Consider the following 20,542-nt stretch of genomic DNA (forward strand, 5'->3'; position numbering starts at 1 on the left):
TGACACGCTCAATTCCAATCGAGCAAATGCCCCCTTTATTCTAAGGCCAGTACATATACAGTCAATCAACATCAAGAGGGAGCCACAAACTTTTGGTGTACAAAGCAGTGACATCCTCTACATCTCCCTTGTTAAATACCAGAGGAGAGAGGTGAGGCCAGGAAGCAATTCAAAGTTTAGGTGATCTGGGGAAAAAACGCGTTGGCCACTACTTGTCCACACTACTCGATCACTGTCCATAGAGGACTGTCCCTGCGCAGTTCCTGAACCTGCTGTGCTGGAAGACGGTGGTTCTCGTACTGCAACAAGATGCTGCGGTAGCTCTTGTATACATGGTGAAGTTGTCTGCTGTTCTCTTGCAGGAACACAGATGGCGCCAGTTACGCTGCAGGACACTGCCTCGCTTTGTTTCAACCATGTATCATCATGGCCTTTGGGCCAAGGTCAACACTGTAGCGTGTGCTTGGTTGGGTCACACCTACACCCTCACACCTGTTAGTAGTAGAGGCAGATTTACGGCTCGGTGGCACATATTGAAGTCACTAATCTGCTTGTACTTGTACTCTGTTTGTACTTCTTTTTGCGTTCCCCCTTCCTGTGCACCGTGCTACACACACAACTGCACATTTTGGCCACTAAGAAACAGACATTTTATAGGCGTGCTTTGATTACAAATAATTAAGGAGGGATGTGGCACTGGCTATACTGGTGATGCATGTGACAATGTTGCTCGCCACATCTCCCTTTCTTTAGTGAAAGAAAATGACTTTTGGAACTAAGGCTTCAGTCGCACTCCACATAGCATCGTGGCTTTCGGGAGCACGTGGCTTTCAGCGCTTTCTTGAGCTTCACTTTCGTGCCAGGGGTTGGGGTCCTGTAGGCTGTGACATCGTTGCTGCTGTTGATGTGGAGCTGTGGGAGTGGGGATGCTCTCTGTTGCAACAAAGCTCTTGACCATATTCGTTTGCCACGATGTAGGAACTGGGTATACAGTTTTCTGTGACCACACCTGTTCGGCTGTCACACAGAGCCAGGGTGCAGACTCTCCAGGTCTCTTGCACCTCAGCTGTAGTATGTCTGTTTGCACTGGCATATCTCCTTAAATCTTGCAGTCACTTGCTGGGGTGGCACTGTCTCAAGCTCTAGAAGCTTGGTGTGCTAGGCAGCTGCGTCCTTGTCCTTCCTGTCAGACACTTGACTGGAAACTGCAGGAGCTTGTCTCTTGACATGTTTCTCTTCTCCAATATGGCACTATAGAACTCTGTGGTGTGGTACGGTGTCTTGTTCAGAAGTTTCTTCACCTCTTGGACGGCTCGCTTTGCCATTCTGTTTAAACGGGGGAAGTGTGGGCTCATTGTAGTGTCGATATTGTCAGGTAGCTCCATGTACTCAGCCAACTTGTGTCTCTTAAACGGTCGTTCATTGTTGCTCATAAGGTTGTGGGGAATGCCATGCGTAGCGAAGACCTCTTAACATTACTTAATGACAGCTTCTGCCGTTGTTTCCATACTCCTCTCCCACTCGGTAGAAAAAGGTGATGCCAACTGTTTGCCAGGGGAGTTCGAAAACTTCATGCCTCTTAAGACAACTATGGTATGGTATGAAGAACCTTATTTAGATCCCGAGTAATCAGTCTGGGGACTGATGCGAGCCGCTCCCATGTCGGTACAGAGTGGCCGAGCCCCTCTGCCATGACACCGGCCCTCTGGACAGGCCTGAGTTGGTCCGCCAGCGCTTCACTACATAGCATCTGCTGCCACCGCTGTTCACCTTGAGAACCATCACCGGCCAACGCCAAGCAGCGCCAAAACATGTGTTCCATCAGTGTAGATATTAGGGCTTGTTGGTGTAACATTTTGCTGTTTTTTTTTTCTGTAACAGAAATAGCACAAAGTCTTAGCAGAGAATGCAGGCACACACAGGCGCTAACTTCCAACAACCATTTATTTGCAGGACGGTTGCCACTTTTATACCCTCACTTTCTTCTCCCGCTTTTTTTTGTAAGCATGTATCTACTAACGACGTATTGGAGCAAATGATAGTACAACTCACTTGCAGACTAAGCAAAAACTGTTATCTTTATCGCATGCACAGGAATTTCAGCTCCTTCTTTGATAGTGACATGGACGATTGGCTAACACAAGCATCACCAAACTCTTCGAATTTCGAGCACTTTCATTGATGAGATAAGTTAATTCGCGTTTGCTTCTCCCGATAATAATGTATCTTCAAATTGCGGAACGCATCTGCACTTACGATAACGCATTGCGAGATAGCCATCCGGCAAAGGCTTGTTAACTTTATTGGAGTGCTCTGTAAGCCTGTCATTAATGCATCTGCTGGTTTGTCCTACATAACTCTTTCCACAGGGCAACGTACCCTTTTCTATGCCGCATTTTGCATTCGCCCTTTGTTTTTCTATATGGTCTTGATTTTGCACAAAAGGTGATAAGCTTGTTTGGAGCTTAGGGCGAAATTTTTCTTTTTAACAGACTGCGCTGTCTAACGTTGAGAAACCAGTTAATCCCGACTGTGTTGCTCTCAGCAGTGTTTCAGCAATTGACGCAATCAAACTGTGTGTAAAACCAGCCTCACTCAACCGCAGTACCTGTTGTTGAAAACTGGAAGAAATTAAGAGGTTACAACTTCTTTAGTGCATTGTTCACACATTTTCGCTACATGCCCCTTTTAGTGAAAAAGGCTGTAAGCCTTCAAGGTTATCTGTGTGTTGCGCAGCTTCGTATTTAGTAGATAATTCTTTGTGCGTTGCGCCCGCTGACAAGGAGGGTGGGCTTGCAGCCATGACTCATAGCTCTTTTTTTTTCCTCAAAGGCTAATGAAGCAATCTCAGGCGTGTTTAGGCAAGATAAAAGCGTCTCGTTAGCTAAAGTCCAATAGCTAAAGCCTTTGAAATGTGCAAAAAAACATAAATCTGAATAAGGTTGTAAAAGGCACTGAGAAAAACAGCGGGAAGTGTTTAGAGGTATATTTTAGTGCAAAGGACACACAAAAGTAACGTCCCCTTCAGGCCTTCTGGGTAATCATATATGAGAAAGGGACCTGGCAGAAGTAAATAGCCACTTACCTGCTAAAAATACTAAATCTTCTCAACATTAATGACCCCTTCTTTGTGAAGAGTTCAGAGCGAGTTTTAGAATTTGTTAAAGTGCACTCTGACAAGAGGCTGAATGTATTGTCTGCTGACAGAAAAGGCCTGAATTATTCTATTCCTCAGTCCGACCTGTTAACCTGCATTGAAGAAAGCATTGACAAATGTGGCGCAGTGCGGTTTTACAATGAAGCCGCAACTTCTGCTCAGAGTTTTTTAGCATTACTTGAGCAGTACCTGACCTCAGCGTTTATCCACTGGAATAATGTTCTATTTCTATAGAAACAAGGTGTATGTATCGGGTGTTGTTTGGAACTTGTCCTGCGCAACCTGTATCTTGCAAAAGTAGTGTCTAGGCAGACAGGCATAAGGGAGCCTCAATCTACAGAGCATTGTGATATGTTGATGAATTCCTTTTGTTTCTTGACTGCACTTCTCGTTGTTTTCAAAAAGAATGGGAAAGTGTTAAAAGCATAATTTGCGAATTTCTTAGTCCCCTTGATGTGACCTTCGAAATGCCAATGCTTTTTCGATCTACAATTTGTGTTGTCTGAGGATCACATCTGCTGGTGTTACCAACCTGGAGCTAATAGTAAGCCTTTTTTATCGTACAGCTCTGCTCATTCCAACCTTATTAAAAGGGGCATAACAAAAATGTGTTTGAACAATGTACTAAAGAAGTCGTGCCTACATTTTTCTTCCAGTTTTCAACAGGTGCTGTGGTTGAGTGAGGCTGGTTTTCCAAGCAATTTGATTGTGTCAATTGCTAAAGCACTGCTCAGAGCAACGCAGTCAGCAGAGGCTGGTTTCTCGACGTCAGCTAGTGCAGAGTCTGCTAAAAAGAAATATTTTGCTGTAATTCCTTACATCCACAGCTTATCGCACAACCTGAAGAAGGTAGGATTGTGCGGATAGGTTGACGGTATTCACAGCTCCAAACAGGCGTATCCCCTTGTGTTCAAAAACAAGACCATATAGTAAAACAAAGGATGCATGCAAAAAGCAGCACAGAAAAGGGTACATTAAATGTAGGACCTGTGTTATGTAACAAATTTCACTGTCTTGTGGATAGAGTTATATTAGATAAACCGGCAGATGTATTAATGACAGGTTTAGGGAGCGCTCCAATATAGTTGACAAGCCTTCACTGGATGAGTTCTGTGATTTGAAGATGCAGTTATTATAGAGAGAAGCAAATGCGAATTAACTCGTCTCATCATTGAAAGTGCTCACATTGAAGAGTTTGGCGATAATTGCGTTACCCAGTCGTCCATGTCACTATCAAAGGAGTTGTAATTCCTGCACATGGGTTAAACAGAACAGTTTTTGCCTAGTCTGCAAGTGAGTTGTATTGTCATTTGCGCTGTTGCCTTGTCAGTAGGCATGTTCTTACGAAAAAAAGAGAGAGAAAGAAGTGAGGGTATAAAAGTGGCGTCCATCCCAGAAATAAATTGTTGGAAGTTAGCGCCTGTGTGTGTCTGTTTTGTCTTCAACGTCCTTGTGCTATTTGCGTTACAGGAAAAAGCTGCAACATGTGTTCTAAATCGAGCAAACCCCCACACTTACTACAATAAACTGAAACCCCGCAGTCCGAATTAATATTATTCATGACAACCCGGTTAGGGTATGTTCGTGTCTGCAGAAGCCTTAATGTAACCGCCCGTGGCATACTTAATTTAGAATGTGGCAGGGGGAATGCTCGGTGCGCTAAGTTACAGTGCTTGGTGATCTCGTAGGTTAACAGCAGGTCCCTGAACTCGGGAGCAGGAGATCCAGCCCCTTCAGGGAGTACATGGCACACTAATCCTCGTGCCTCCCTTTGTGCCACCTCGTTGAGGTGTCGGGGCTCCCTCCAGACTCCCTGTGCACCGAGAACCAAGTAACTTAAGTGTATGCGAAGTGATATCTCTACCCTGCAGCAGTCTGTAAGACGGTTCCGCAACGAGTCCCCTCTAGGAGGCTTTAATCGCAGATTGCGAGTCACTAAACACCAAAAGTATTCCTGAATCAGTCAGTGCTGGAGCAATAGCCACCTGCTCAACAATCCCCAGCTCTTTTGTATAAAAAGTAACGGCATTTCGAACGCTCCCTTTGCCATCTACCACCACCACCGAATAAGCATCTTTCCAATTAAAGGTGTGGAGACATCAAAATTTTCGTTCATGCGTTTGTTGATTCAAACGTTGCGTCATGCTTCAGGGAGCACGATACACACAGCGGGATTCATGTATATCCGATAAATAATTTAATAATATCAATATTATACCGAGCGATTTCGGTTTCGGTTTGTGGGCTCCGGGCCAAAATAGACAAACCATGATATTGGTCCTAAGGTTTACATTCAACACGTGTAGCAGTGCCTCATCCTCCAATTGCCACCGATCGTCAATCAATTTCCACCGATCCTCCAATCGACTCCTGCGGATCATCGTCATACCATGTGGCATGTTGAATCTCTGGGCCACGCCAATGGCCGGTGGTATGATTCGTATGATGTCTCCACAGTAGGTTCAGTACTTGTTGGCGAAAAGTCGTACAGTAGTAGTGGTGTGGCATTTGGCTTTTGGTCTCGGTGAACTCTGGTGGTCTGAGACCCGTATTTCTGAAGAATTCAGTGGTGCTGACGATCGAAATATTCAAGTGGCGTAGCGCCTTGGCAGTGCAATTTGCGAACCAGCGCTGTGCAGCAGCGTCACCGTGTTCGCCCTTTTCGGAAGCATGATCACATCGCACATGCACCTTTATTTGGCGGGCGTTGTAGGGAGAGACATTGTACGTGTTTTGCGCCACGACTTACGTGAGTAATATAATAAGGTGGTGTTCACTCACAACTTTTCACGCGTCTTTGAAGTGGGGCAGCGCATGTTTTCAATCGTGTTCAGCGCTAGTGCGCTATCCGTGACTTTATGCGATTTACTTTTATCGTGGGCTTTACCACAGTTATCGCATAGTGCTGTGAACATAACGGAGCTTTAGTGACATCACATGGTCTGCCAGGAATCCACGAACTAAAATGCAGAGTAGATGTTTAATATTATTGGTACTAAGGGCGCGATACACACAGTGAAGTGGAGCTTAATACTGTGCCCTTTACTGTGCCCCGTTTTTCGTGCTCTTAGATTTAGCTATGGCACGCAGGGTTCTGTGCAAAGTTGGGGTGAATGAACGTGTATATGCGTCTGCAATAACTTCACCGCAACACATTTGTGTAATGCGATGAAGGAAACAGTGTATTGCAGTGACGGGATGTATGGCAGCCCTAGTTCCAGCTTTGATGTCCCCGTTGCCCTGAATATACTGCTCCGCCCACTTTACTATAATCTCAGGTACTCTCGAACTCTCTATTTGCCGGTATTTTTATTTTGACATACTGAATGGTCCCACCGCATAACATATATGTAGTGAGGCGAAGCTCATTAAAGTTGCCAAATGCTTTGACAGTGTCAGACCTAACAGTTTTAGAATGACATGGCCAATACAACAGCCAAGACCTTCACTTCAACAATTTTATTGGGACTGTCAAACTAATCTTACAGCACAGAAAAACAATGTAACCACTTCAAGACTTGAACAGTAATAATGTAAAGCACAAGTCTAGTGACCAAGGGTGTAGTGAAGTGCTTTAAACAATCAACTGACATGCCTTAAGTGCTTCGAAATTTCTAGCATATTGATGCAGATTCATCAGACTTACTGTGATATTGGTTGCTTTACAATGAAAATAATAGTAATGGATAAGAGGTGCAAGCAACTCGTGTGCTGCTTGGTTATGCAAACCACACAGGTCCCAGAAATAGCCAAAAGGGCTCTTGTTTATGCATGCTGCTTACGTCCACTAAATCTAAATCTCTCTAACGTCAGCAATATAAAGAGAGGCTGTCAAAATAGGGCTTTGAACTTCACAACTCCAATTTTGTTTCTTCTATACTCATACAATCTAAACACTATGCTGTCGTGACAGCATCTGCCTAGCTCATTGCCACATTTTGTGAAAAAAGCAATGATCACGCAGTTACAGTTGCTTGTCCTAATATTACTCCAAGACTTCTTTAAACCGTTCATTTTTAAGCACTAAGCATGTCATGCCCAACTAAAATATTAGCCAATTAAGGAATAAGCTACTAGAAGTAGCTAAAAAATCTGCAGTCTTCTGAAGTCAACTTGATTAGCAGCTCCTAAAATTGGCTATTACCGAATGAGGGCAGGGAAAGAACAGGTTGAATAAACATATGTCTGATCAGAAAGTTGTGGTGGTGTGCTGCAGGCTAAGGCAGTGAATGCAAGCCGTTTTGGCGTTCGTCTAAGTCTGTCCCAAAACCAGGCACCGCAGCCGAGGCGACATCACTTGGCTTTGACATCTTCAAGTTCGCTTTCCTGAGCACAGAATACTCAGTCGAGGTGAGCTGAACGCACACCACCCACATTGGGGATGCAAAGACGTACGGCCAAGAGGATGCCACCTTGATGAAGCAGACACCACAGACCTGAAATTAACAAATGACACCATCTGTCCCAACTGCCACACCCTCCATTAAAACCAGAAGGGCAGTACACTTACCTAGCATGGGCAACTGGGGCCTTCATTCAGAATGTCAGTGTGACTCTGCCCCAAGAGGCAGCGACCATTATCCAATATAACACTTGATGTCAGTGTGAAAATGTGCCACATTTACAAAATCAGGGTTTCAGGCTGGAACCATTTCTGTGATGCACTTGAGTGTGCAGAATGTGAAGGTGTTGAAGAATCGCTAGCAACACGCTTCCTTTACACACTGCAAAGAGCGACATGTGAACTAGAGTTTACTGGGGCAGCATCCAGCCCTGACAAGCAGCTGCTGCAACTTTGGAGTTGCATACTGCATACTTAATTGTGGCTGCACACAACAAACCCTGATCAATGTTCTGCACAAGCCTGAGCAGGCAAGATGTCATGCTAAGAAATTTGCCAGAGAGTAGTGGATGGACCAATGCACGTCGTTTGAATGTATAGGTCTCGGTAAGCTGTGACACACTCTCGGCTATAACAGGATGAATTAAGTACTGTAATATTATTGAAAACATGCTGCTCGATATTCAGTGCACACATGAGAAATTTGAGGAACAAGCTGCAGATGCTTTCCCCCGACCACTTCACAGTGACCGACCGTCACTAGAGTTGTACGCACCTTACTGACCACTTGCAAAGGAAGGAACGGAAAGCCTCTTTACGATGGCAGAACCTGTTGTTGCTCTCGAACATGTCAGCATTTAAAGTACACGTGGTAAAAATGGAGTCATTTTGCAGATGTTGAGGAATCTTGCCGAAATGAGGAAGCAAGCACTATTGCATGTAATTAATGGAATTTGGAATATTGGAATTCCCCACAGAGTGGAAACACTTGGTCATGATGGCACTACAGAAACCAGGAAGAAACCCGACACCATAGCCAACCTTCGATCAGTCTCACTCACATTGACAGTGTGCAAATTGACTGAAGGAATGTGCCTCGCGAGGCTGAACCACCATATGGGAAAGACAAGACTATTTCCACCTGCGCCAGATTGGTTTCTGGCCTAAGGTTGACATGTGTGACAATAGCCACTTTCTGCATCAAAGCATTGCCAATACCAGCCGCTTCGGAGGAAGGATATATGGGTTCTTAGTTACAGTCGAACCAAGAATGTTGAGCAGTCTACAACGAGGAGGTACTGGTGGCCTTTCGTGAAGCCTGCCCAGGCATTAGGGTTACCAGTGTTGCCAAAGGCTCTTTTGCAGCCAAATGTTTGAAATATGGAGTTACAGTAAACAGCCAGACTTTTACCAACTGCACAGGTGGAAATGCAGGTAAAACCCAGACCAGCACACTTGGGTGCAGGAGTGATTTGATGAGGCAAGAAGGTGACTTAATAGTTGGTGATAAGGTATAGCAAATGCAGGTATGTGCAGTATGTATATGTACTGTTTGGCCGAAACAGATGAATTTCTTCGAAAGCAATATCAAAAGCTCACTTCTTTTTTTCAGGATGCCACTCATGTGCTTTAGGCAAGTGTGGACAGGGTTATATAAAGCTGCATATGCAAAATGATACAACTAGATACAGCTGTTCAGCGTAATATTTTTTTCTGGGCTAAATTCTTGCTCCTTGAACTCATTCGAGATCAATAACTGTAGCACCAAAATAGTGGACCACCACTAGAACAAAGGCATGTAGTGTGCCCATCTCAATTCTTCTGCTTATGCCAGTCTTCTTTTCTAAAACAATAGCTGCTATGGGCTGATTCCCCTGGTTGTTTTGATGTCTACTGGTGGTGTCAATAGAATTCCCAAATTTTTTGCTAGAACATTGCAAATAAAGTTCTCATTCTGCTGTGAGGATTCAAACATACGATCAAAAGATTGGCAGTCCACAATTCTATATTTGAGCCACTCTGCTGAAGGTACAGTCGTGGTAAATACTGATCCTGGAGAGCGCAATCAAACCAACAGGTGCCATGATTGGCTAACACCTGCTCGATGTCTGCATACTGTATATACACTGTAACATACTGTAAGTGGACATACTGTGCTGGGCGATAGCGGCTCCCTCCCACTTTGAGTATGCTTCACCGCGTAACTAAAATGTACTGCACCCGCCGTGGTTGCTCAGTGGCTATGGTGTTGGGCTGCTGAGCACGAGGTCGCGGGATCGAATCCCGGCCACGGCGGCCGCATTTCGATGGGGCCGAAATGCGAAAACACCCGTGTGCTTAGATTTAGGTGCACGTTAAAGAACCCCAGGTGGTCAAAATTTCCGGAGTCCTCCACTACGGCGTGCCTCATAATCAGAAAGTGGTTTTGGCACGTAAAACCCCAAATATTATTATTAAAATGTACTGCGGCGAAAAAGCAGTGAATTTGTATTGAGTGAATAAACCGTTTTTACAACATTACGGAAATAAACGCGCACCATGCATCAGTCTACCATACGGAAGAGCGCCGCAACAAAAGGTAGCCGATTCACACAGGCCGTGTAGCCCACTCATCAATCGTAAAGGGTATTATGCGTAATTCAAAATTTCAGACGCACAGAAATATGTTTATATGTTTACGTTCGTACTCCTTGCGTAGTAAGACTGCCAGAACTTCCACAAGAGAAAGTAATTTACAACATACAAATGCTAATACAGACATATGCCTCGTTTTCAACTCGGTCGTCATGTAAAGGGTATCTAGCAGGGAAGAACGTGAACAAGTTGTGTGCTAGCATCGTAAACTTCATACTAGGCAAGCAGCACACCACAATCCCGCGACAGCCGCTAATTAGACCAAAACGGGAGCACATGTCTGTGAACGCGCAAATGGAGCCCCTAAGCCACTCTGCTCCTCCACCAACCCCGCTGCACGGCCGCACTACTCGTTTCAAGCACAGCACACCAACCACACATTCAGCGCTGAACAGTGGGCGGCCGACGCAGTCGCGTTTACATGACTTGTAGCGAGCAGCACATTCTCGGTGTCCGTTAAGCAAAGTCGGACGCGGCGACGCCGCATCGCGGTTCGTAGAACTTCGCTGCCGAGGCGCTAGACCACTTCGACATTTCAATAGTCAAGGAAGCACGGGACGCACAACGCAGATTCTGTACTGCCCGAACTCACCGAGGCGAAAGCCGCACTGCCGCACTACCACTACTCGCGGCTTTCCGCCAAGTAACACACAGAACCTACAACCAACACACAAGCAACGCAAGCACAATCATATAAGCAACGTTGAACAACGCGCGGTCCGCGCGAGCCGGAGAACGATCACGCCGAAAACGAATACGCCACGGCGTCGCTCGGCGCCATTATCATTCCTTCTCAAAAATCCCTAAACGATCCTGTCCCTAGGCACCTAAGATCAGGTCACGTGAGAGATTTTTGTACGCCTTTTTGTACGGCCTTTGTACGACCAGGCACTGGTACGACCAGGGACCTTAGTACGACCATGGTACGACGCACGCGATGGTTGAACGATCGCAGCGCCATATTTCCCACTAGTTATACTAACATGAAACTCTATGGCCATAACCACGATCTACTGGAACTCCAGACCTGTACAGATATCCGGCTTCTATGGGAGCAGCTTGCGCCCACTTTCGTTCAACCGACGGCCGTAGGTGGCGCTTTTATAACCTGTTCGTCTGCTACGCGGTGGGCGGCTGTGCGGCGTTGTAATTAGTACGGCAGCTGTTGTGTTGTGACGACCTGCTTCTCTAGTTGATGATCTTTGCTAACACAGTGACAGTGATGTCACAAGGCTTTGATCGGTTACTTGGCTCCAAAAGTTGACTGCCGAACCTAAAAAATGTCGGAGCATGTATAGTCCGCTGCTCTCTAAAATAGCGTTAAATAGCCGCTCCTATTGCCTTTTTCAAGCAGATTATTATAAATCACATTGTGTATAGAGTTCGCAACGTACACAACAGTTTCATTGTACACGTTGTAAAATTCGCTTCTGCACTCTTTAGAAACTTGAAGCCACCATAATGTTCGACGACAGAACGATTACCACTCATTTTAACTCTTAAAAGCTGTCCGTGAATGCGTCGCGAGTTCAAAATGTGAATTATGCACACAGCTTCACTGCGTACGTATCTTAAGCACCAACGTTATGCTGCCGCCGTACCACGCAGAAAAGCTAGCTTTACAGTTTGAAAAGAGTTCCGTGACACGATCTTTAAGGCCTGCAGTGCAGCACGTTTAGCACTGGGATCGCTTAATTTTTTGCAAGCTTTCCACTGAGCTAGACATCCAACGACATTAAAAACAAGATGTGCTCACCTTCCCTTGAAACAGAATCGATCAGCCTATTGCACATATCGGGCGGAGGACTTACTCGTGAATACTTTTACTAGATCATCTGCCTTTCACTACGGCACACAGCAGCAAATCCTAATGTCATCTACGACATTAGGCTGTCTGTAATCAACTAAAAAAGGCTAGATTATCCTATGAATTTTTTAAAACAATTTTTCCAGTCTCTTACGGAGGCTAGGAAAGGGAAATTTATGCTGTCGATCTAGCATTGCAGCGGCCACCTATGCTCGTTGTTTACATTTCTTGCACCGCTCCTCCTCTTCTAGTTTCACTATTAAAACGCAAAGCATTCGTAAATATGTCTTCTTTTGTATATTTGTGAATATATTCATTTACCGCCAATAGAAGCGCTCTGTGCCTGCCGAAATGGCAAGACAAGCGCTGAACAGAACGCAGAAGCAGACAACAGCGAACAGGTTATAACTAGCGCCAGTTTGCTCGTACGTTCTTTCCCTAGCGGCAAAAGGGGCGAACTAGACCAGGCGTGCTGGAGGAGGGAGATCTGTGCAGGTCTGGAGTTCAGTAGGTCGTGGCCATAACACGGCCCGCGCTTTCCTTCTTACGGCCTTCGCATTAGCCGCGGAAGCAATGCGAGTTTTTCTCCAGGAGTTACGCCTTTCGCCGCCGCCAGGGGCGCGACCACCCTACTGCTAGGGAACGCTCTCTGCCCGCCTGCTTCTGCGGCGGCGGGCGGTGATCGCCTGGTTTCGTGCTGTGTTTCCGCTGCTTCTTGTTCAACGATTCACGAAAGAAAACGAAAGAAAGCAAAACGCAAATGATTTATCTACATGTCAGCCAATAAGTTCACACCTGAACGGAGTTTTCATAGATAGAAAACTGCGTTCACGTGTTATAATAGATAGATTTCATAGAAATGGCTCAGTAGCTTAGCACTCCAACCACTGAGCCATCGCGGCGGATTCATATAAGTTTCAATGCCGCCATATTCATTGCTTTCTTTCTCTCGCCACATTGTCAAGAAGAGGGGGTATCGTCTCCTGACTCGGCTACCTGACGACGCCATTGTCGCCGCTGCTTCCGCGAACGGCATTCCTCGCAGCTGCGTGTTGAATTATGTCTCGAATTCCGATTCATCCGACTTTACGCTGGTTTTCTAAGAATCCTCCCAAGGTCCGAATTCGCCGATCTTAACAATGTGCAGAAAAGCCTGCCAACTTGACTTCCCTCTTATGTGCGAAGCGCAAACGTCCACGAGACGGTCATTAGAGGAAACGCCAGTTCACGGGATTGGCCAGTCGTTCCAAAACTCTGCCAGGCGAAGATCCACTCGGCCAGGGAAAAGCGAATGCGCACCGAACGGCACCGCGCGGTGGTCAGAGCAACACGAGAAAAACGCATGCGCTCTGGCTGGCTCTGACAGCCCGCGAGTAGGGGAGGGAGGACAAAAAAAAATTAGGAGGCTTAATGTATCCTCGCGAATAAAAGTCGAAGTAGAAAAAATAAGTAAGAACGTAGTTACCCTGGCTGGCTTTGGTTTCTTGATATGGATGCTTTGGCGTAGGTGAGAAAAAAAAAAGACATTTCTTTATGTGTTGGACGGCACAAATGAACCACCACAACGCTTCATCTCATCGGACCTCGCTGCTGGCTTTGTCAACTTGTCTGATAGTGTGTTTATTTGGCTTGTCTCGTGGTATGGTCCGATGTAAGGCTTTAGTAAAGTCAATGCACCTTTGGCGTTCAATATACGAACATTAACCCACAAAGGTCCGCAATTGAAGATCTAAAGCACAACTTTGGAAATGTCAATGCACCTTTCACATCAAAAGTTTATGACGTACAACTTTATACCCATAAACTTCGGAATTGACATCCATGCGCTCCGTGGATTCCGTGGCCTCCGCAAGATGCCGCGGCGAGCCCGTTCGCCATCAAAACGTTCTTGAAACTTTGTACTCGGATGGGGCTGCTTGGCGTTATGTGACTCCCGGTGCATGGGCGTTGCCGCGAAATCCAGCCCGAGTTCGCAATGTTCGTGGTGAAATGTCTTTTCGAGCATGAAAAAGACATTCTAGACAAAATTCAGAATGATTTCCGGCACCGGGGATCGCTTTGGTGGGCGGTGCATAGACAGCACGAAAATATTTCGGGGGGGAGGGGGGCTGAAGCCTCATAAGCCCCCCCCCCCCCTGGCTGCGGCCCTGCAGGGAGGACCTTTTGAGTTTCTGTCATGGAAATGGGTAGTATGGCCACCTAGGCATAAACAAATCGAAGGAAAGATTGCTTATGGAATACTACTGGCCTAGCCGTTTCAAAGACATAGAAAACATTGTAAGATCATGCGACGCCTGCCAGTGCTCGGGTAAACCAGGAGAAACATGGAAAACTCCACTAAAAGTAGTGCCCTTAAGGAAGCTTTACCTCGGGTGTTCCTATCTAAATGCATGTAAAAGGAGAATTCGTTTTTCTCGACAACCACTGCACCAAATTTCACAAGGTTTGTTGCATTTAAAAGAAAAATTTTAAATCTAGTGACTGTTGGCTTCTTATTTTTGATTTAGGTCGTAACTTTTTTAGTAAAATTTGGCAAAAATCGAAAATTTACAAAAAACGGAACTATCAGGTTTACAACTCTGTAACTCAGCAACAAAAATTGATAATACAATTCCGTGAAAAGCAGCTAACAGTACATCTAAAGCGGACAAAATTGATATGTTACACATGAATATAAAGAAAAATTTAGTAATATGGAAATACAGCTTTTGCAGAACCCCTAATTGTAAACAACGTAACAAATTCACCTAAGATGTAAAATCACACATCGAATTGTCTGCTTTGAGTGATCCAATGGATGCCATTTACAGAACCGCGATATCTCTTCTTGATCCAGAGCTATGAATTTGTAAACTTCGTGCTTCTATTTTTTTCAAACGGACGAATATTTGAAAATCTTTTTAACAAAATTCAGGACATATATAGAAATTCCGCGACCAACAGTCACTAGAATTTAACTTGCTCTCTCAAATGCAACAAATTTCATTAAGATCGGTCCAGTGGTTATCTCAGAAAAACGTTTTTGCGTTCTTACATGTATTTGAATGGGTCGCGTCGGAGTTGGGCCCGAGCTAAAGCTTCCTCTTAATTTCAGAACCTTTCAGACCACTTGTGATGGACACGGTAGGGCCTCAACCAAAAACAAAGTCGGGTTACAGGTACTTGTTTACCATGCTGTGTCCGGCTACAATGTTTCCAGAAGCAATCCCTCTGAAAGAGCTCAGCTCCACCGAAGTAGTAGACGCGCTTTTGAAAGTATTCGCACTGGTTTCCAGCCGAAATTCAGGCGGATCAAGGGTCAGTATTCATCAGCGCACTGACTTCTACCTTCTTACAAAAGTGTGGGGTAAAGTTGATACACAGTTCCGTCTATCAGCCTCAGTCAAATAGTGTAGAGAGGTGGCATTCTGTGCTTCAGCGAGTTTTGCGGGCGCTCTGTTACGAGCACAAGGAGGACTGGGAGAATTGTCTTCCGGCCACTTTGTTTGCTTTGAGAACGGTTCCTCATGAGGCTACAGGGTTCTCGCCAGCAGAACTAGTGTATGGGAGGACACTCCGTTCTCCACTGAGAATGTTAAGAGAGATGTGGGAGGAAAGAGGAGAGTCCAACAGTGGTAGAATACGTGCTAAATCTGCAGAACGCCTAAGTGCAACCCAAGAACTAGTCGAAAGGAACATGGGAGCAGTTCAAAAGAACGCCAAATTCTATTACGACAAGAATGCGAGGCTTCGTGCGTTTAACGCCGGAGACCAGGTAATGATCCTCAAACCTTCAAGAAAGAACAAGCTTGAAGTTCACTGGGATGGGCCCGGTAAAGTGTTGCACAAACTTTCAAATACTAACTATGCTCTGAAAATGCCCGGTCGCAGGAAGGAGGTGAGGATATATCACTGCAATTTGATGAAGCCGTATATAGAGCGGAGCGAGGTCGTTAACTATACCATCAAAGAGCAGGACGGCACTAGTACCGAGTTTAATGAGTATAAGGCAAACTCCAACTCTGAAATCAGCCTGGAAGAAGTGGTAAAACATGCGGTAAGCTCGCACGCCCTTAGACCCGAGCAGCTAGATGAGCTGGGAGGGCTGTTAGGGGAATATCTCGATAGGTTCAGGGATCGGCCAGGTAGAACCGAACTAATAACGCATGAAATAGAGCTTACATCAACCGAATCCGTAAGATTAAAGCCTTACAGGGTGTCTCCGCGACAGAGAGAAATTATGGAGGCAGAGATACAGCGCATGCTAGAGTTGGGAGTTATTGAGCCCGCTGAGAGTGACTACACGTCACCGCTAATACTTGTAGAAACCCCTAATAAGGACCCTCGTCCGTGTGTTGACTACAGGAAGTTAAATTCCATCACTAGGGACCAGCTGTACCTGATACCCAACATTGAGGAACGAATTGAAAGAGTTAGCGCTGCGAAATACATTTCAACTATATATCTCCCAGTACCCTTTCAGAAAGTGCCAGCCGCTATGCCGCATTTATCTCGCCTGTAGGCACTTTTCACCATCTCGCTCTCAGCTTCGGACTGAAGAACGCGCCGTTTAGCTTCTCTAAGTTAATGGATATTGCCCTAAAATACTTTCAGGAGTTCGCCTTGCCATATCTTGATGATGTACCAATCTTTTTCGGAGAGCTGGGAACAGCACGTATCGCACCTCAAACAGGTGTTCTCACGGTTGAGGGAAGCCGGCTTAACGATGAAGGTGGATAAGTGCAGGTTTGGCTGCTCGCAGGTTACTTATGTGGGCCTTGTCGGCCAGGGCACGAGTCGGCCGGCCGAGCTGAAAACAGCTGCGACTAGAGATTTTTCACAGCAGCGCACGGAAACAGACATCCGTTCATTTTTGGGACTTGTGGGTTACTATCAACGGTACATTCCGAATTACTCTCAAATAGCAGAGAAGAAAGGGGTTAACCGAGGGGCCCGATTTTTATTAGTTATATCATAAGAAGCCAACAAACACTGACACCAAGGACAACATTGGGGAAATTACTTGTGCTTAATAAATGAAATAAGGAAACGATAAATTAATGGAAATTAAAGTGGATGAAAAAACAACTTGCCGCAGGTGGGAACCGAACCCACAACCTTCGCATTTCGCGTGCGATGCTCTACCAATTGAGCCACCGCGGCGCCGTTTTCCCATCCACTTTCTTGGGTATTTATGTGTCCTAGTAGAACCCTGGGAGTGTTAGCCAGCGCCACCACTCACAGACCTTGGCGGCGGACGTGGAATGTCCTTTTTGCCGCAGGCGTCACGAGAACGTGATCTTTTTGGGCGAAGGCAACTGGTCAATAAACCCACACATATGCTACCTGAAGGCATCAATGTTGCCGGATTCGAGACCCTCGTTATGTAATAAACGAGAAGAAAGGGGTTAACCGAGGGGCCCGATTTTTATTAGTCATATCATACGAAGCCAACAAACACTGACACCAAGGACAACATTGGGGAAATTACTTGTGTTTAATAAATGAAATAAGGAAACGAAAAATTACTGGAAATTAAAGTGGATGAAAAAACAACTTGCCGCAGGTGGGAACCGAACCCACAACCTTCACTTTAATTTCCATTAATTTATCGTTTCCTTATTTCATTTATTAAGCACAAGTAATTTCCCCAATGTTGTCCTTGGTGTCAGTGTTTGTTGGCTTCTTACGATATCTCAAATAGCAAGTCCTTTAACGGACGCCCTCCGAAAGGGAGCACCGAATAGCGTGCACTGGGATAAGGACAAATAGAACGCTTTCCAAAGTTTGAAAACGCTATTGGTTTCTCGTCCTGTGCTTCGCACGCCAGATTACACTACGAAATTCATAGTTCAGTGCGACGCAAGCGACAGAGGTACGGGCGTGGTACTTAGTCAGGTCTGCGACGATAACGAGGAGCATCCTATCCTCTATGCCAGCCGTAAACTAACTGTAAGAGAGGAAGCCTACAGCGCTTCAGAGAAGGAAAGCGCTTGTTTAGTTTGGGCCGCCAAGAAGTTGTCGTGTTACTTGTACGGAGCGAGGTTCATCTTCGAGACCGACCACTGTCCTCTGACGTGGTTCAATCAAATGTCACACAAAAATTGCCGCTTGCTCCGGTGGAGCCTCACTCTTTAAGAGTACAACTTCTCCGTTAGATACAAGAAGTGAAAGTTGCATAGCAATGCGGATGGTTTGAGCAGGCTAATTTGAATTCTGCGTTTAAGGATCCCGCCTAAATATTGGAGTTATGGTTAATTTTGTTAGAAGATGCCCTCTCATTTAGCAGGACTCCATCCATGATTGCTCAATTCGTCAGCACGAAATTCCTTCAAAAATTTGGCGTAGCGAAATACAGCATTTGTTGCTTTTGCACTTATGTTTCTTTCTTTTTTTTTTGAAGCCTAGCGGGTCTAAAGTAAGATCCAAGATACGTCATCTCGGCGCAGAGCCGTGTTGTGCAGTTCGTTTTGCAGTTGCCTGTCCTTGTTGGATGTTTTGGGGCGGTGTCACCATTTCACAGCTGGTCGCTGCAAGCCAAGGCATCCCCCCCCCCTTGCCACCAGCCATTCTCTTCCTGCCCAGCGGTTATCAGCACTGGCCAGTTGAGATTTTTCGGGCCATCGAGGAGTTGTTACGAACGGCCTGCAAGGGTACCGACCTACAAAATTTTCCCAGGCAGCCGCAGTGGCGGGGGTGGCGATATTCAGAGAACCAGACCTTGAAACGCGCTCGGCCTGCTGCAATGACTCGCTCTGGGGAAAACAACAATACGCCGCGTCCCCAAGCGAGCGCCGCCGCTATGACTAAACGCGGCCGGTGGACCAAGTATTGTTCGTGGATTTGCCGTGGCCGTCACGGCTTGTTTGAAGCTGTGGGACTCCTGGGAGAAGATGTCTTGCGGCCGTATCACGGGGCTTAGAAGTCATAGACAGACGCGGCGGCCTTTGTCTGCGGAGTCAACACTGGGATGAAGAGGCGCCTGCTCGGGGCCAGACCCGTGTCTGCGAGAACCCACTCATCTCGGCGTGGTCAGTGAAACCTGTGCGGAAGTGTGTGTAAACCCTCCCCCTCAGAGGCGGGTCGGCTACGATGACTTTGAACGCTCCGAATTGGTAGCAGGTTGAACGGCCGTTTTCCCTCATCTAGGGAGGACATAGTGTATTTGAGGAGCCGTGCATTCCTCTTTCAGTCATGTTAGACTGAAGAACTGTAACATTCTCATGTAAATCCTGTAAATAAATCCCATATTCCTCGTTCTCGATGAGAACAAGTACCCCTTTCAACAACGTCCTCAGAGTGGATAAGTTGGACGACGGCATGGGCCAGCTACCATCTATTTCATGCTCGACTCCAAACATTACAAGGGACATAGAAGAGAAAACAGACACGCACAGGGCACTAACTTCCAGCAATTTATTTACGGGATAGATGCCACTCTCTTTTTTTTATAAGCAAGTGTCTACTGACAAGGTAACAGAGCAAATCATTCTGCAACTCACTTGCAGACAAGGCAAAAGCTATTATGTTTAACGCATTCACATGAATTCCAACTTCTTCTTTGATAGTGGCATGGACCATTGGCTAACAGAAGCATCGCCAAACTCTTCAATGTGAGCACTTTCAATGATGAGACGAGTTAATTCGCATTTACTTCTCTCGATAATAACTGTATTTTCAAATCTCAGAACGTATCCACACTTACGATAATGAATTGCGAGGAAGCCATCCGACGAAAGCCTGCCAACTTTGTTGGAGTGCTCCCTAAACCTATCATTAACACATCTGCCAGATTATCTGATATAACTCTTTTCACAGGTCAATGGAATTTGGTAAATAACACAGGTCCTACACTTAACGTACCCTTTGTTTTACTATATGCACACATCCTACGTTTTATTATATGGTCTTGTTTTTGCACACAAGCTGATAAGCTTGTTTGGAGCTGTGGATACTATGTCAACCTATCCCCGTAGTCCTAGCTTCTTCAGGTTATGCGATAAGCGGTGGATGTAAGGAATTATGGTGAAAATTTTCTTTTTAACAGACTCTACGCTGGCTGACGTCGAGAAACCAGCCTCTCCTGACTGCGTGGCTCTGAGCAGTGCTTCAGGAATTGACACACTCAAATTGCTTGGAAAACAAGCCTCAGTCAACCGCAGTACCTGTTGAAAACTGGAAGAAAATATTCTTTAGTACATTGTTCAAACACATTTTCGCTATGCCCCTTTTAATAAGGTTGGATGAGCAGAGCTGTACGATAAAAGAGGCTTATTAGCTCTAGGTTGGTAACACCAGCAGATGTGATCCTCAGATGACACAAATTGTAGATCGACAAAGCGGATAATCCTATCTGTTGGCATTTCGAAGGTGACATCAAGAGGTCCAAGACATTCACAAATTATGCTTGTAACACTTTCACATTCCTTTTGAAAACAATGAGAAGTGCAGCCAAGAATGAAAAGGAAATCATCAACATATCGGAATGCTCTATAGACTGAGCTTCCCTAAGCCTCTGTGCCTAGACTCTACTTTTGAAAGATACAGGTCGCTGAAGACGGGTGCCAAACAAGATTCAATATATACACCTTGCTTCTGTAGAAACGGAACATTATTCCAGTGG

At 45.6% G+C, this 20,542-nt stretch overlaps 1 long non-coding RNA gene and 1 other non-coding gene across 2 annotated transcripts in view; both read right to left on the bottom strand.

Annotated features, from left to right (window-relative positions):
- Window positions 1–5,056: 5,056 nt before the first annotated feature.
- The window catches only part of LOC142589965 (uncharacterized), a 181,873-nt gene continuing 166,387 nt past the window's right edge, over window positions 5,057–20,542 (bottom strand). Inside the window, exon 3 of the long non-coding RNA XR_012830013.1 lies at window positions 5,057–7,881. This is a non-coding gene — a long non-coding RNA (uncharacterized LOC142589965). The remainder of the gene's footprint in view (window positions 7,882–20,542) is intronic.
- On the bottom strand, window positions 17,010–17,082 carry TRNAS-CGA (transfer RNA serine (anticodon CGA)). Its single transcript has one exon. It is a non-coding gene; the product is annotated as a tRNA-Ser (tRNA).

Source organism: Dermacentor variabilis, chromosome 8 (genome assembly GCF_050947875.1).
Source record: "Dermacentor variabilis isolate Ectoservices chromosome 8, ASM5094787v1, whole genome shotgun sequence".
NCBI lineage: Eukaryota > Metazoa > Arthropoda > Arachnida > Ixodida > Ixodidae > Dermacentor > Dermacentor variabilis.